The following is a 15,218-nucleotide window of genomic DNA, read 5'->3' as shown; positions in this document are numbered from 1 at the left end:
GACCGATTTAAAAAACTAATGGAAATGTGAGGAAAGAAATAAAAAATGGTCATTGCACCACAGTAGGATCTAGCCCTGGCCTTGGGCTGTAGACAACAGATCTGAAATTGCCACTGACTGACACCATTAGAAAGGGAAAGAAGAATCCATCCAAATGGATCCATATTAAAGTATCACCCAACCTGTCATTCTATGGAACACCAGCACACACAGTTGTAAAAGACTGAATGCAATTATTTCCTGTTTTCTCTAGTCACAATTTGAAATGTCACTCTGCCAAGACTGCAAAGCAAACATAGCTCAGAGCATGTTTTTCAATGTAATTTCATCATTTCCCTTTGCGTTTATCCCATCATTTATATAACAAATTCTTTTTCACTATGAGTGCCTTTGTCTGTATGTATTATACAATAACCAAAAAGCACTGAAGAATACCACTGGAGTTTTGATATATGCAAAGAAAAGAGATTGGTGAGATTTTCTTCATGTGTATTTTAAGCAGATTGCTTTTACACTGAAATATAAACATATCACAATTTAATGAGCTTAAAATCAATAATAGTTTTCAGTTAACCAGGACATTTCATGTAACAGTGATTTCTTTGAAAACACAGTGAATTCTTATTTATTTATTTACCCAAATAAAATTGATGTAATCGTTTGGAATACAGTCATATTGAAAGTACAAAGAAATTAATATCAAACTATAAATATGAAACTCTTAAATGTGTATTTGCAATAAATGAATCTGAATTGTTACTCTTTAGTGGTCACTTAAATAAATCCTTACACAAAAATTAATTTTTGCCATCATCCAGAGTGTCTCTCTCTCTTACTCTCTCTGTTTTTGTCTCTGGTCTCCTTCTCATTCCCTCTGTCACACTGACTGTGTGTGTGTGTGTGTGTGTGTGTGTGTGTGTGTGTACACATGTGTGCACATTCTTTTTCCCAAACGCTTCCTGATCTACATTAAGTCTAGATTTAAAATGAATCAATTCCAAATTATCTTCTTCCCTACTTTCACCCCTTTGGCCATTCTTCCTGGAGTTGGTCTAAGATTTGAAGGGCTTGCCATTATTGTTGTTTTGGGAGAAGAGATTCAGTTTATTCTAGTTTCCTTATGATGTATTTCATCCCATCTGGACCTCTTTGTGATAAGCCAGCAATAATGACCAAGGTCTACAGTCCTGCCCTGTTCTTTGGTGGCTAGTGTCACCAGTCATCCTCTTTGTCCTACTCCAAGCAACCCACCATTCCTCTGAGCACTTACACATTCTTTCTATAGAGTTTGGGATTGTAGAATTCTCTCTTGAACATCCTCACTTGGACTTCATGATGCTGTGCTTATTTTTTCACATTTGATTGCCTAGAATTGAAACATTTGTTCACATGATTTCCTACAATTGAAAGTCATGATTTAAAAAACTATTTTATAATAAAATATATATAAACCATGTGGTAATTATGAGGAAAAACTGGTATGTTCAAAACTAAATCTGGGAGATAGCTTCCTCCACAAGAGGGCAGACAGCAGTATCAAGCAATATCAGCACTATTTCGTCTTGTGGAACTGAAAACCACAGTCACAGAAGGATAGAGAAAATGAAAAAGCAGAGGACTTTGTACCAGATGAAGGGACAGGATAAAACCCCAGAAAAACAACTAAATGAAGAGGAGACAGGCACCCTTACTGAAAAAGAATTCAGAATAATGATGGTTAAGATGATCTAGGACTTTGAAAAAAGACTGGATGCAAAGATCAAAAAGTTTACCAACGACCTAGAAGAATTAGAGAGCAAACAAATGGAGATATGCAACACAATAATGGAAATGAAAAATACACTAGAAGGAAACAATAGCAGATTAACTGAGGCAGAAGGCCGAATAAGTGACCTGGAAGACAGAACAGTGATAATCACTGATGCAGAAAAGAATAAAGAAAAAAGAATGAAAAGAACTGAAGACAGCCTAAGAGACCTCTAGGACAACATTAAACGCACCAACATTCACATTATAGGGGTCCCAGAAGGAGAAGAGAAAGAGAAAGGATCTGAGAAAATATTGTAAGAGATTAGAGTTGAAAACTTCTCTCACATGAGAAAGGAAATAGCCACCCAAGTCCAGGAAGCACAGAAAGTCCCAGGCAGGATAAACCCAAGGAGAAACACATCAAGACATACAGTAGTCCAACTGACAAAAATTAAAGACAGAGAAAAGTTATTAAAAGCAACAAGGGAAAAATGACAAATAACATACAAGGGAACTCCCATAAGGTAAACAGCTGATTTCTCAGCAGAAACTCTGCAAGCCAGAAGGGAGTGACACAATATATTTCAAGTGATGAAAGGGAAGAACCTACAACCAAGAATACTCTTGCCAGCAAGGATCTCATTCAGATTCGACAGAGAAATCAAAAGCTTTACAGACAAGCAACAGCTAAGAGAATTCAGCACCACCAAACCAGCCCTACAACAAATACTAAAGGAACTTCTCTAAGTGGGAAACTTAAGAGAAGAAAAGGACCTACAAAAACATAAACAAAACAATTATGATAATGGTAATAGGAACATACATATCGATAATTACCTTGAATGTAAATGGACTAAATGCACCAACCAAAAGACACAGACTGGCTGAATGGATACAAAAACAAGACCCATATATATGCTGTCTACAAGAACCCACTTCAGACCTAGGGTCACATACAGACTGAAAGTGAGGGGATGGAAAAAGATATTCCCTGCAAATCAAAATCAAAATAAAGCTGGAGTAGCAATACTCATATCAGATAAAATAGACTTTAAAATAAAAAATGTTACAAGAAACAAGAAAGGACATTACATAAAGATCAAGGGATCCATCCAAGAAGAGGATATAACAATTATAAATATATATGCACCCAATATAGGAGAACCTCAATACATAAGGCAAATGCTAACAACTATGAGAGAGGAAATGCAAGGCAGAAATAGAGACACAGATGTAGAGAACAAACATATGCACACCAAGTGGGGAAAGCAGGGAGGGTTGCGGGGAGATGAATTGGGAGATTGGGATACCAAAATGTACACTCTATTGTCTCTTAACTGTATCTCAATAAAAGTTCTTTAAAAACATGTGAAAAAAAAAAAAAAAACTAAATCTGGGGACTTCCCTGGTGGCACAGTGGTTAACAATCCACCTGCCAATGCAGGGAACACAGGTTCGAGCCCTGGCCTGGGAAGATCCCACATGCCACAGAGCAACTAAGCCCATGCACCACATTGAGTCTGCGCTCTAGAGCCCATGAGCCACAACTACTGAAGCCCATGAGCCCTAGAGCCTATGTGCCACAACTACTGAGCCCACCTGCCACAGCTACTGAAGCCTGCTCACTCTAGGGCCCGTGCACTGCAATGAAGAGTAGCCCCTGCTCACCACAACTAGAGAAAGCCCGCATACAGCAACAAAGACCCAACGCAGTCCAAAAAATAAATAAATAAAATAAAAATAATAAAAAAATTAAATCTGTATCCATATGCACATATACATATGCATAATTTTAGTTACTTGAATTACAGAAATAATTCATTCATATTAACAACCAAAGAATACAGAAGGTTCTAAAATAAAATTTACAGTCTCTCACATCTCACTGCAAAGCACCTTTTCTCATGTAACCAATTATGTACATTTTTGTATTATTTTCTATATTTTTTTCTTATTATAAAAACATGTAAAATAAATATACATATATTTTTGTAAGATAAAAAAGAGAACATACTCTAATTCAATATATCATTATACTTCAATAAAAATTGGCTGTTTAAATTAATAATATAACATATATCCTCAAAACCAATAAGAATCTGCATATGATTTTTTTAAATTATAATAATTATTTCAGCCTTTCCCCCTTTCTGCAAATGGCAATGCTTTTCTTCCAATTATTTTCAATTCATCTCTTTCTCTTATACTCCATCTGCATCACCAAATCTTTTGGGCCCCACCTTCTAAATGAAACAGATTCCTTCTATCTATAATCCTTGTCCAAGCTGCCATTTTAATAGTCTCCTACTGGTTCCTCCTGTTTCCATCTTTCCACTGCAAATAGTCTGTTTTCTACCAGACATAGTGATATTTTTAAAATAATGCCAGCTATAAATTTTTATAAACTTAAATATATTAAACTTTTTAGAATGGAAAAACTAAACTATGATGCTTATGAGAAGCCATAAAAACACAAGAAAGTGATTACTATAAAAGTCAAGATAGTGATTACTGGGACTTCCCTGGTGGTCCAGTGGTTAAGACCCTGCACTTCTACTGTAGGGGGCATGGGTTCAATCCCTGAGGGGGGAGCTAAGATCCCACATGCCCCATGGCGCGGCCAAAATAAATAAATAAATAAATAAAAGCTTTACCAAAAAAAAAGATAGTGATTACTTTTCTGGAATGGGATGTATGGCAGGGCTTCTATGGTGGTTGACAAAGTTCCACTCCTTGGTCTGGGTGATTGTTTCAAGGATATTTCACTTATAATATTTCATTAAGATACTTGTCTTATGGATTTTTATTTGTTTTTAATTTTTTTATTAATAGACTTCGTTATTTTAGAGCAGTTTTAGGTTTACAGAAAATCGAGCAGATAATATAGAGACCTCCCATATACTGCATCTTTTCCAGCATAGTTTCCCCTACTATTAACAACTTGAGTTAGTGTGTACATTTCTTACATTTGATGAATCAATATCGATGTTGATTTTTACATTTACGTCTATGGTCCATTTAGACCCATTTAGCTTTCTAGCCCACTTTGAGTTAATTTTTGTGAACAGTGTAAAGTCATTGTCTACATTATTTTTTATTTCATATGGATGTTCATTTGTTCCAGCACCATTTATTGAAGACTATCTTTTCTCCAAGGAATTTCTTTTGCTCTTTTGTTCAAGATCAATTGACTATACTTGTGTGGGTCTTTTTCAGGGCATTCTCTTCTGTTCCACTGATCTATTCACTTATTCATTTGCCAATGCCATACCATCTTGATTATTGTAGTTTACAGCAATTCTTGAAATTAGCTAGTATCAGTCTTTGGACTTTGCTTTTCCTCTTTGGTATTATGTTATTCAGTATTGTCTAACTGGGTATTTTGCTTTTCCACATAAACTTTAAAACTGGTTTGTTGATATCCAAAAAATAACTTACTGGGATTTTGGTTGATTTCACATTGAATATATGATCATGTAGAAAGAACTGACATTTTAATAAATAATTGCATTTTCCTATCCATGAACATGAAATAGTTGTACATTTATTTAGAACTACTTTGATTTTTTTTAATCAGAGTTTTATAGTTTTCCTCATATAGATCTTGTACAATTTTCTTTTTTCGATTTAGGCCTAAGTATGTCACTTTTTTGGTGCTAATATAAATATTATATCTCTAATTTTAAATTCTAATAGTTCATTTATGGTATACAAGAAAACAACTGATTTTTATATATTAACCTGGTATCCTATAACCTTGATAAAATCTATTGGTTCCAGGATTTTTTGTTGTTGTTGATTTTTTTCTGTAAGGACAATCATGTCTTCTATTAGTGAACAAAGAAAGTTTTATTTTTTCCTTCTCAATCTGTATACCTGTTGTTTCTTTTACTTGTCTTACTGCATTAGCTAGGACTTCAAGTATGATGTTGAACAGGAGTCAGGAGAAGGGAATTTCTTGCCTTAGGGATAAAGCATCTAGTTTTTTACCATTAAGTCTGATTTAACTAAAGGGTTTTAGTAGATTTTTTTTTTTCTTTTTCTTTTTTTTTGGCTGTGCCAGATCTTCATTGTGGCATGCAGGATCTTTTGTTGCAACATGCAGGATCTTTTAGTTGTGGCATTCAGGTTCTTAGTTGCAGCATGCAAACTCTTAGTTGCAGCATGCAAACTCTTAGTTGCAGCATGCATGCAGGATCTAGTTCCCCGACTAGGGATCAAATCAGGGCCCCCTGCATTGGGAGCACAGAGTCTTGCCCACTGGACCACCAGGGAAGTCCCTTGCAGACATTCTTTATCATATTGAGAAAGTTCCTCTCTATTCCTAGTTTGTTGATGATTTTAAATCATGAGTGGGTGATGGATTTTGTCGAATTGTTTTTCTACATTTATTGATATGATCATATGATTTTTCTTCTTTAGCCTCTTGATCAAGAGATGGATTACACTGATTGACTTTCAAATGTTGACCCAGCCTAGCTTTGCATACCTGTGATAAATCCCACTTGGTCATGGTGTACAGTTATTTCTATATATTGTTAGATTTGATATGCTAATATATTTTGTTGAGGATTTTTGTATCTATGTCCATGGTCTACTGTTTTCCTTTCTTGTGATGACTTTACCTGGTTTGGGATTAGAGTATTGCTGCTCTAATAGAATGAGTTAAGAAAATATTCTCTCCGCTTCTCTTCTTTGGAACATATAGTAGACAGCTGGTATCATTTCTTCTTTAAATATCTGGGAGAATTCATCAGTGAAACAATCTGTACCTGTTGCCCTTTATTTTGGAAAGCTATCAATTATGAATTGAATTTCTTTAATAGATATGGACCTATTCAAATTATTTGTTTATACTTGTGTGAGTTTTAGTAGATTGTGTCTTTCAAAGAAATTGGTTCATTTCACTTAAGTTATCAAATTTATGAGCACAGAGTTGTTCAATGTTTCTTATTTTTTTAATGCCCACAGAATCAGCAGTGATGTTTCCTCTTTTATTTCTAATATTAATAATCTGTCTCTTCTTTTTTTCTTTGAGGTTTATCAGTTTTATTATTCTTTTCAAATAACTAGCTTTTGGTTTCACTGATTTTCTCCATTGTTTCCTGTGTTCAGCTTCATTGACTTCTGCTCTAATTCTTTTTATTATTTATTTTCTTCAGCTTTCTTTGCATTTAACATGCTTTTCTTTTTCTAGTTTACTAAAGAGGAAACTTAGAAGTCTGATTGTAGATCTTTCCTCTTTTCCAATATACACATTCAGTGCTATAACATTCTCTCTTAGCACTGCTTTCAATGCATCCCACAAATTTTGCTGTTGTATTCTTATTTTCATTTAGTTTAAAATATTTTTACTTTCTCTTCAGACTTGTTCTTGATGCATGTGGTTTTAGAAGTGTTATTTAATCTCCAAATATTTTGAAAATTTCCAGTATTTTTACAGAAAAATTAACAGTAATTGATTTAAAATTTAATTTTACTGTGGTCTGAGAACATACTCTGTATGATTTCTATTCTTTTAAGTTTGTTGAGGTACATTTTGTGGACCAGAATGCAGTCTGTGTTGGTGAATGCTTCCTGTGAGCCTGGGTAGAATGTGCATTTTGCTCTTGCTGATTGAATTATTCTGTAAATGTCAGCTAGATGCAGTTGATTGATGATTCTGGGAATTAGTCTCTTTTGGGCATGGTACCCTAATAAAAACTCAATAAATGCTTGTCAAATGTATGCATAAATGAATAAATTAGTGAATTAAAAATATTCCATGCCATATACTATGTTATTAACACCTTCTTTATGAAGGGACATTGAGATAAATCAAAATTTTGCACTATTAAAATCTATATAGTAATGCACATGTATGAATGAATAATTTTAATATCTGCTATTCCACAATTTTATTGTGTATGGAAGGAGAAGTTGAAATATAAAAGTATTAAGTAATGAAATAATACTCCTAAAAGTAGTCCTCTCAGATTTCCCTTACTGTTAAGTACTGGCATCTTTCCCTTCCCACCACCTCTTCATTATCTCTCTCTTTCTGATTATTGAATGCTGAATTTGAATCTGTTGTTTTGGAATAGTATGCAATACTAATGCAAACTGATTTTTAATGTGATACCACAAATTTCACACAATGAAATGTGTTTCATGCAGTGAAACTGGAGAAATGCTAAAATCACAAAAATGATTACAATGGAGATATGGCATAGCTGAACCAGTTAACATGAGCAGAAGAGGAAACTGACACCTACAGTTATATGATAGATGTTTCAAAATAATTATTTCTTTATTAAAGCAAAAAAGAGAAGCTTTTGAAATAATTGAGGTTCTCCTAGTGATTTTGTTGCAAAAGTCATAAAAGGGGATTCAATATCATGCTATTATAAAATGTTATTAGAAATGCTACACCAAAAATGTCAAATCTTGATCCACATCTTGTGCTAAGAAATACCCCACAGAAGCAATTACAATCTAAACTTTACCACATAAGTTTCTTTTTATAATATTTACTTTTATTTCTCAAAAATTCTAATTATATTACATTCTACCATTTTCTATGAAATTTGGTCCCCATTTAAAATGGATTAAGTTAAAGTGGATATTTATTAGATAATTATTATCAGATAAGTGAGATCCTCTGGGATTAACCCAAGGCTGGGCTTCCTGTTTCCTGTGTTCCTATTTAGGAAATATTACAAAGGCTCATTTCTAGTGCCGTACAGGCAAATTGAATAATGACACTTGACTGCATTGAGCACTAAAGAACCCATAAATTTTCACAATATAAACTAATAAAAGTAGAATCATTAACTCTAACAGTAGGAACATTTTAAGTTTTGATAGATGTTAACAAGTATCCCAACAAAAAGTCTTTACCAAATTACACTCTCGTGAAGTTTATGCAAATATATTTTCTTTCTTCTTTGCCAAAATCTTCTTTGCCATAAATCTTAAAATCTTTTATTAATGTGTGACCAAAAAGAAGCATTTCATTTTGATTTATATTTCCCTAACAACTAGCAAAGTTGTATATATTCTATATCTTCTTTTACTCCTGTGAATCATTTCTTCATGGCTTTTTCTCTTTTCCCAAAGGCTTATCATTTAAAAAGTTTATTTGTATATTTCTTTTAAAAAGATTAACCTTTGTTTCATATAGAAGATGCAAACATATCATATTTGTCAGTCCTAAGTCTTTTAATTGTACTGCCGGTGATTTTATTTTCTGTCCTTTGGAAGATTTAAATTTCTCCATAGTCAAATCTGTAGGTCTTTCATTATAAATGTTAGACTTAGAATATAGATTTCCTCCTATGTACACACACACATACATGCATACACATTTCAGGTCAAGATTACAAAACAGCAAGATTATTAAATTGCTCCCCTATATTTCCTCATATCTTTTCAAATGTATTTGTTTCTTTAGCTCTTAAAACAATCTGAAGTTTCTGTTTGTGTGTATGTGTGTGTGTACATGGGATAAAATCTATATCTAACCTACTTCATTTTCACTTGTCCCAATACCATCTGTTTAAGCAGTGTATCATTCTTCATTGACTGTAGATGCTATCTTTATTGCAAATGTCAATTGCTGCTCAAATATAGCCCTATTTTCTTGGATTTTTCTTCTGTTCCAATGATCTACTTTTCCATCAATATCACATTATTTTAAGTTCTAGAGTTTTGTATTTTATTTTACGTAGGCATACATTGGAAATATTGCAGGTTTGGTTCCAGACCACCACAATAAAGCAAATATTGCAATGAAGTGAATCACCCAAGTTTTTTGGCTTCCCAGAGCATACAAAAAGTTATATTTACACTATACTTAGTTTACTAGGTGTGCAACAGCTTTATGTCTAAAATATTATACAACAATTTAAAAATACTTTATTGCTAAAAAAAATGCTAATCATAATCTGAGCCTTCAACTAGTTGTAATCTTTTTGCAATAGTAACATCAAAATTACTGATCACAGATCACCAAAACAATATTACAATAATGAAAAAGTTTGAAATATAATGATAATTACCAAAATGTGACAAAGAAATACAAAGTGAGCAAATGCTGATGGAAAAATGATGTGACAGGCTTCCTTGATGCAGAGTTGTCATGAACCTTCAATTTGCAAAAGAAAGCAATGTCTGAGAAATGCAATAAAGTGAAGCACAATAAAATGAGGTATACCTATATCTGGTATGGCAAAACCTGTCAAATATTTTTCTTTTATTTTTGTTTTTCAAAATTTAATTAGTTATTCTTTATGGTTTTCTTTTTGGATGCAATTTTCATAACCTTTCATTAGGATTTTCATTGACTGTTCTTAAAATATATGGATTAAATTATAGAGGACTGGCATCTTTACAATATATTTTCCTAACTAAAAATATAGTGTGCATTTTAATTTATTCTTCTTCTTTTATATCTGTATTTTTCTAATATTCAATGGAAATCCTTTCAATATTTTACCATTACATGTGATGTTTTCTGTAGACTTTTGCAGTATCAACTTCATTATTTAAACAGAAATTTTTTCTATTTTTAGTTAGTGGGAGCCAAGGAAAAAAAATCCAGATATCACTTAGGGGTTTTTTTTTGTTTGTTTGTTTGAAATAAAAGAAAGGATGTGAAATTATCTCATTTATCTATTGACTGTCCTCACCCACCCACCCCATTAAGACAATCAGCTTCATGAGAACAGGAACCTTGTCTTTCTTAACTTTTACAATCCAGCACCAAGGACAGAGTCTCTCACTAAATGGGGAATGGAAGAAACCACATTTGGGGATTTACCCAAAGACTCCGAAGCTACCATAAGTATATTGTTCTCTATTTTGGTAGAAAATCTTTGAGATTTGAAGACAGATCCACTGAATTAAGTCCTGATTATGTTTCTTAACATCAGTGTGATTTGGGGAAAATTAATTCTTCTGAGTTTCCTCAATGGAAACTTAAATGGATAAAACACAGAACCACTGCGAGAAGTAAATGAAAGGATGTTGTAAAGTTACTAATAAAGTGTCAGATACATCATAGACAAAATTAAATACTACTTACATTTTCCTCCTTTCTTCATAAACTAAGAATACCACTAAAATAACTTGAAAATAACTGTTGGGCAGTTATATATGATACTGTTTATATCCACTATTGAAACATACATTCAAATGAATGTTTTATGTTTCACTGCTGGTTTATAGAGTCAATATAGCTTATGATTTTTTATAAGATTGAGTTCATATATTTCTAGAACCACAGAAATCCTACACAGAAACTGATGGGTGTTTTCATAAGCAACCATGGCTTGAAATCTATCATAATCCTTCTAGTGATAAAAAATATTCAATCCAACTACCCAAATATTTGAATATTCAACATCTGCTACAAAAGTATTTCACAAACAACTGTGACACGAAACCCCTTACAATCCTTCTACTGATACAAAATATGCAATCCAATCCTACCGTGTTTATTTAACATCTACTGTAACAGCAGTCCCCAACCTTTTTGGCACTAGGGACAGGTTTTGTGGAAGACAATTTTTCCACAGACAGGGGGTGGGGGGGATGGTTCAGGCAGTAATGTGAGTGATGGGGAGCAATGGGGAGCAGCAGATGAAGCTTTGCTCGCTCACCCGCAGCTCACCTCCTGCTGTGTGGCCCGAGGGTTGGGGACCTCTGTACTATACTGCACCTTGTGGGAAATAAAATATTAGTAAGAAAGGACCATTGTCTTCAAAGGAATTCTATATTATGAGTGAAGCAGATGAGAAATGGATTTGAAATTAACATATAAGAAGGTGTATACAATTTGCAGACATTGCAGTATTGCTTTTGTATCCATTTAATGATGAATATATGTCCACCAAACTGTTACAAAAATAGAGCCAGATGTTTTAGTGTATAATTTCCTGGAAATACACTGAATAAAATCATAGATTTTAAAATGTTGAGGGACTCAAATATCAGTTAAGAAATCTGAGGAACAGAAAGGTTAAAAGAAGTCAAATGTTACCTAGCCAGCTGGGAGTTAAAGCCTTATTTCCTAAGTGCTAAGTAATTAGCCCTTTCACATAGAGTATGTGATATATATTGACATATTTGCATTAACTCACATAGTTACGTTGTGATTGAACATTCTGAGATGGCAATTTATTTGGAAATCTTCATCTTCATGCCAAAACTATTTGCTGACTATAAAGCTTTTCTTTCAATTTTGCATAAATAATTCATTCATCTATTCATGCATTTGAAAAACTATCTGATAAAACAATTTTAAATTGCCTAGCCCATTCCCAGAAGCTAGTTATTCCCTAAGAACATATTCACTTTGAGTAATTCAGTTTTGTTAATCAGTCATGTGAAATGCCCCTACACTTTTCATAATTTAAGATGTTAACTTACTTTTTTATTCATTTTTAAGTCTCAATAATACAAAGTTATCCATTCACTTATCATTTGAAAAAATTCAGTGTTTCTTCAGAAGTATTGCTACAAATTTAGTCAAAAAATGAATTCTTGGCATGATGTCAGCATTTTTATGGTGGTATAAGATGCTCCCTTTCTCTCCTCCTCCCTTCAATTTCCAACTAGTAACATACCCATAACTCAGAAGAGCTTCTTCTACACAACATACCAGGATGCTGGAGAGATCCATACATCTGTCCATCTGAAGGTGAGTGGATTAGATCACATATAGGTGGTACTGGGTTGGCCAAAAAGTTCGTTCGGGTTTTTCCATAAAATGTTATGGATTAGAACTGGGGAAAAAATGCGGGTGGTACCTACAATCTTGACCATGGCAACTGAGTCTGTAGCCACAGGGAATCTGGTATTAGCAGCAGAGGCAGTGCAAACAAATTCTGGCCTCCCAGCTGCAGCAGTACTTGCAGTCCACAGGGAACCAAGCAGCAGGAGAGGTGGAACTTGTCACCCCAGTCCCTTCAGCTGCAGTGGAACCCATCTGGGTCCCCTGCCCTGGTGGCAGCACCAGCAAAGCTAATAACCCTAGACATGGCAAAGGCACCCACAAGCTCAGCTTTCCTGCAACTATTCCCCTTCCATCACCACAGCAGCAATGCTCATGACCCAGGTGACCCCAGGCATGATGGAGACACTGCTATCCTAATGCCCCCAGTGAGGAATCCAGCAACAACAGCAACACTGGCAGCAGGAAATCACCAGTGACACCAGAGGCACAAGCAGCAACAAGAGGGGAACAAGTGACACTTCTGGCAGAGGCAGTGGAGGGTAGAAAGTGCCAATTCTCAAACATAGCTAGAGGCAGCCCAGGTAAGAGAAGCAAAAAAAACTTGTGCTATAGTGCCAAGAAACACAATAACAGTAGGGGACTTTAACACTCCAGTTACATCAATGGACAGACCATCCATCCAGATGAATAAGGAAACAAAAACCTTAAATAAAACATTAGATCAGATGGATAGCAGATCTACACAGAACAGTCCATACAAAAGCAGCAGAATACACATTATCCTCAGTGCAAATGGAACATTCTCAAGGATCAACCATATGTTTGGCACAAAACAATAAATTTAAGAAGACTAAAATCATATCAAGCATCTTTTCTGACCACAATGGTATGAAGTTAGAAATCAACTACAAGAAGAAGGCTAGAAAAATCATAAATATGCAGGGACTAAACAACATGCTACTGAACAACTATTTTATCAATGAAGAAATGCAAAGAGAAATAAAAAAATACCTAAAGACAAATGAAAATAAAAATATGATGTATCAAAACCAATAGGATGCAGCAAAAGCAGTACTAAGGGGGAATTTTATAGCAATACAGACCTAGTTCAAGAAATAAGAAAAATCTCAAATAAACAATCTAACCTTATACCTAAAGGAACCAGAAAAAGAAAAAAAAACAAATCCCAACATAAGCAGAAGGAAGGAAATAGTGAAAAGTAGAGCAGAAATAAATGAATTAGAGACTAAAAAGACAATAGAAAAAATTAAAGAAACTAAGAGCTGGTTCTTTGAAAAAACATAAAGTTGAAAATCTTTAGCTAGACACACTAAGAAAAAAGAGAGAAGGTTCAAATAAATAAAATGAGAAATGAAAGCTCAACAACAACAAAAAAAACAACCTATTCCAAAAGTGGACAGAAGACCTAAGTAGACATTTCTCCAAAGAAGAAATACAGATGGCCAATAAGCACATGAAAAAACGTTCAACATCACTAATTGTTAGAGAAATACAAATCAAAATTACGAGGTACCACCTCAAACCAGACAGAATGGCCATTATTAAAAAGTCTGCAAATAAAAAATGCTGGAGAGGGTTGGAGAAAAGGTAACCCCCCTATACTGTTGGTGGGAATGTAACTTGGTGCAGCCACTGTGGAAAACAGTATGGAGGTCCCTCCAAAAACTAAAAATGGAATTACCATCTGATCCAGCAATCCCACTCCTGGGCAAATATCTGGACAAAACTATAATTCCAAAAAGATACATACACCCCTATGTTCATAGTAGCACTATTCACAATAGCCAAGACAAGGAAACAACCTAAATGTCCACTGACAGATGAATGGATAAAGGAGATGTAGTACATAAATATAGAATGGAATACTACTCAGCCATAAAAAAGGAATTAAATAATGCCACTTCCAGCAACATGGATGCAACCAGAGACCATCACACTAAGTGAAGCAAGTCATAAAGAGAAAGACAAGTACCATATGATATCATGTATATGTGGAACCTAAAATATTACATAAATGAACCTCTCTATGAAACAGAAATAGAATCATGGACATAGATAACAGACTGGTGGTTGCCAAGGAGAGAGGTTGGAGGAGGGATGGAGTGGCAGGTTTGGGTTAGCAGATGTAAGCTTTTATACATAGAATGGATAGTCCCACTGTACAGTGCAGAGAACTATATTCAATATCCTATGTTAAATCATAATTTAAAAAATGAGAAATGAAAGAGGAAAAGTTACAATAGGTATTACAGAAATACAAAGGGTTATAAGAGACTACTACAAACAGCTGTATGCCAACAAATTGGACAACCTAGAAGAAATGGATACATTCTTAGAATCATATAACCTTTCAAAACTGAATCATGAGGAAATAGAAAATCTGAATAGACTGATATAATAACTAGTAAGGATACTGTAACATTAATCAAAAACCTCCCCAAAACAAAAGTCTGGTACCATACAGCTTCACTGGTGAATTCTACCAAATATTCAAATAAAATTTAATAACTATTCTTTCTAAACTATTCCAAAATGTTGAAGAGGAGGTGATACTTCTTAACATATTTTTTTAATTTTATTTATTTATTATTTTTGGGGGGGTACACCAAGTTCAATCATCTGTTTTTATACACATATCCCCGTATTCCCTCCCTTCCTTGACTCCCCCCACTTCGAGTCTCCCCCACCCTCCCCACCCCAGTCCTCTAAGGCATCTTCCATCCTCGAGCTG

This window comes from Hippopotamus amphibius, chromosome 1 (genome assembly GCF_030028045.1).
Source record: "Hippopotamus amphibius kiboko isolate mHipAmp2 chromosome 1, mHipAmp2.hap2, whole genome shotgun sequence".
NCBI classification, from domain to species: domain Eukaryota; kingdom Metazoa; phylum Chordata; class Mammalia; order Artiodactyla; family Hippopotamidae; genus Hippopotamus; species Hippopotamus amphibius.
The sequence above is the reverse complement of the archived record's forward strand: the minus strand, read 5'-3'. Positions refer to the sequence as shown.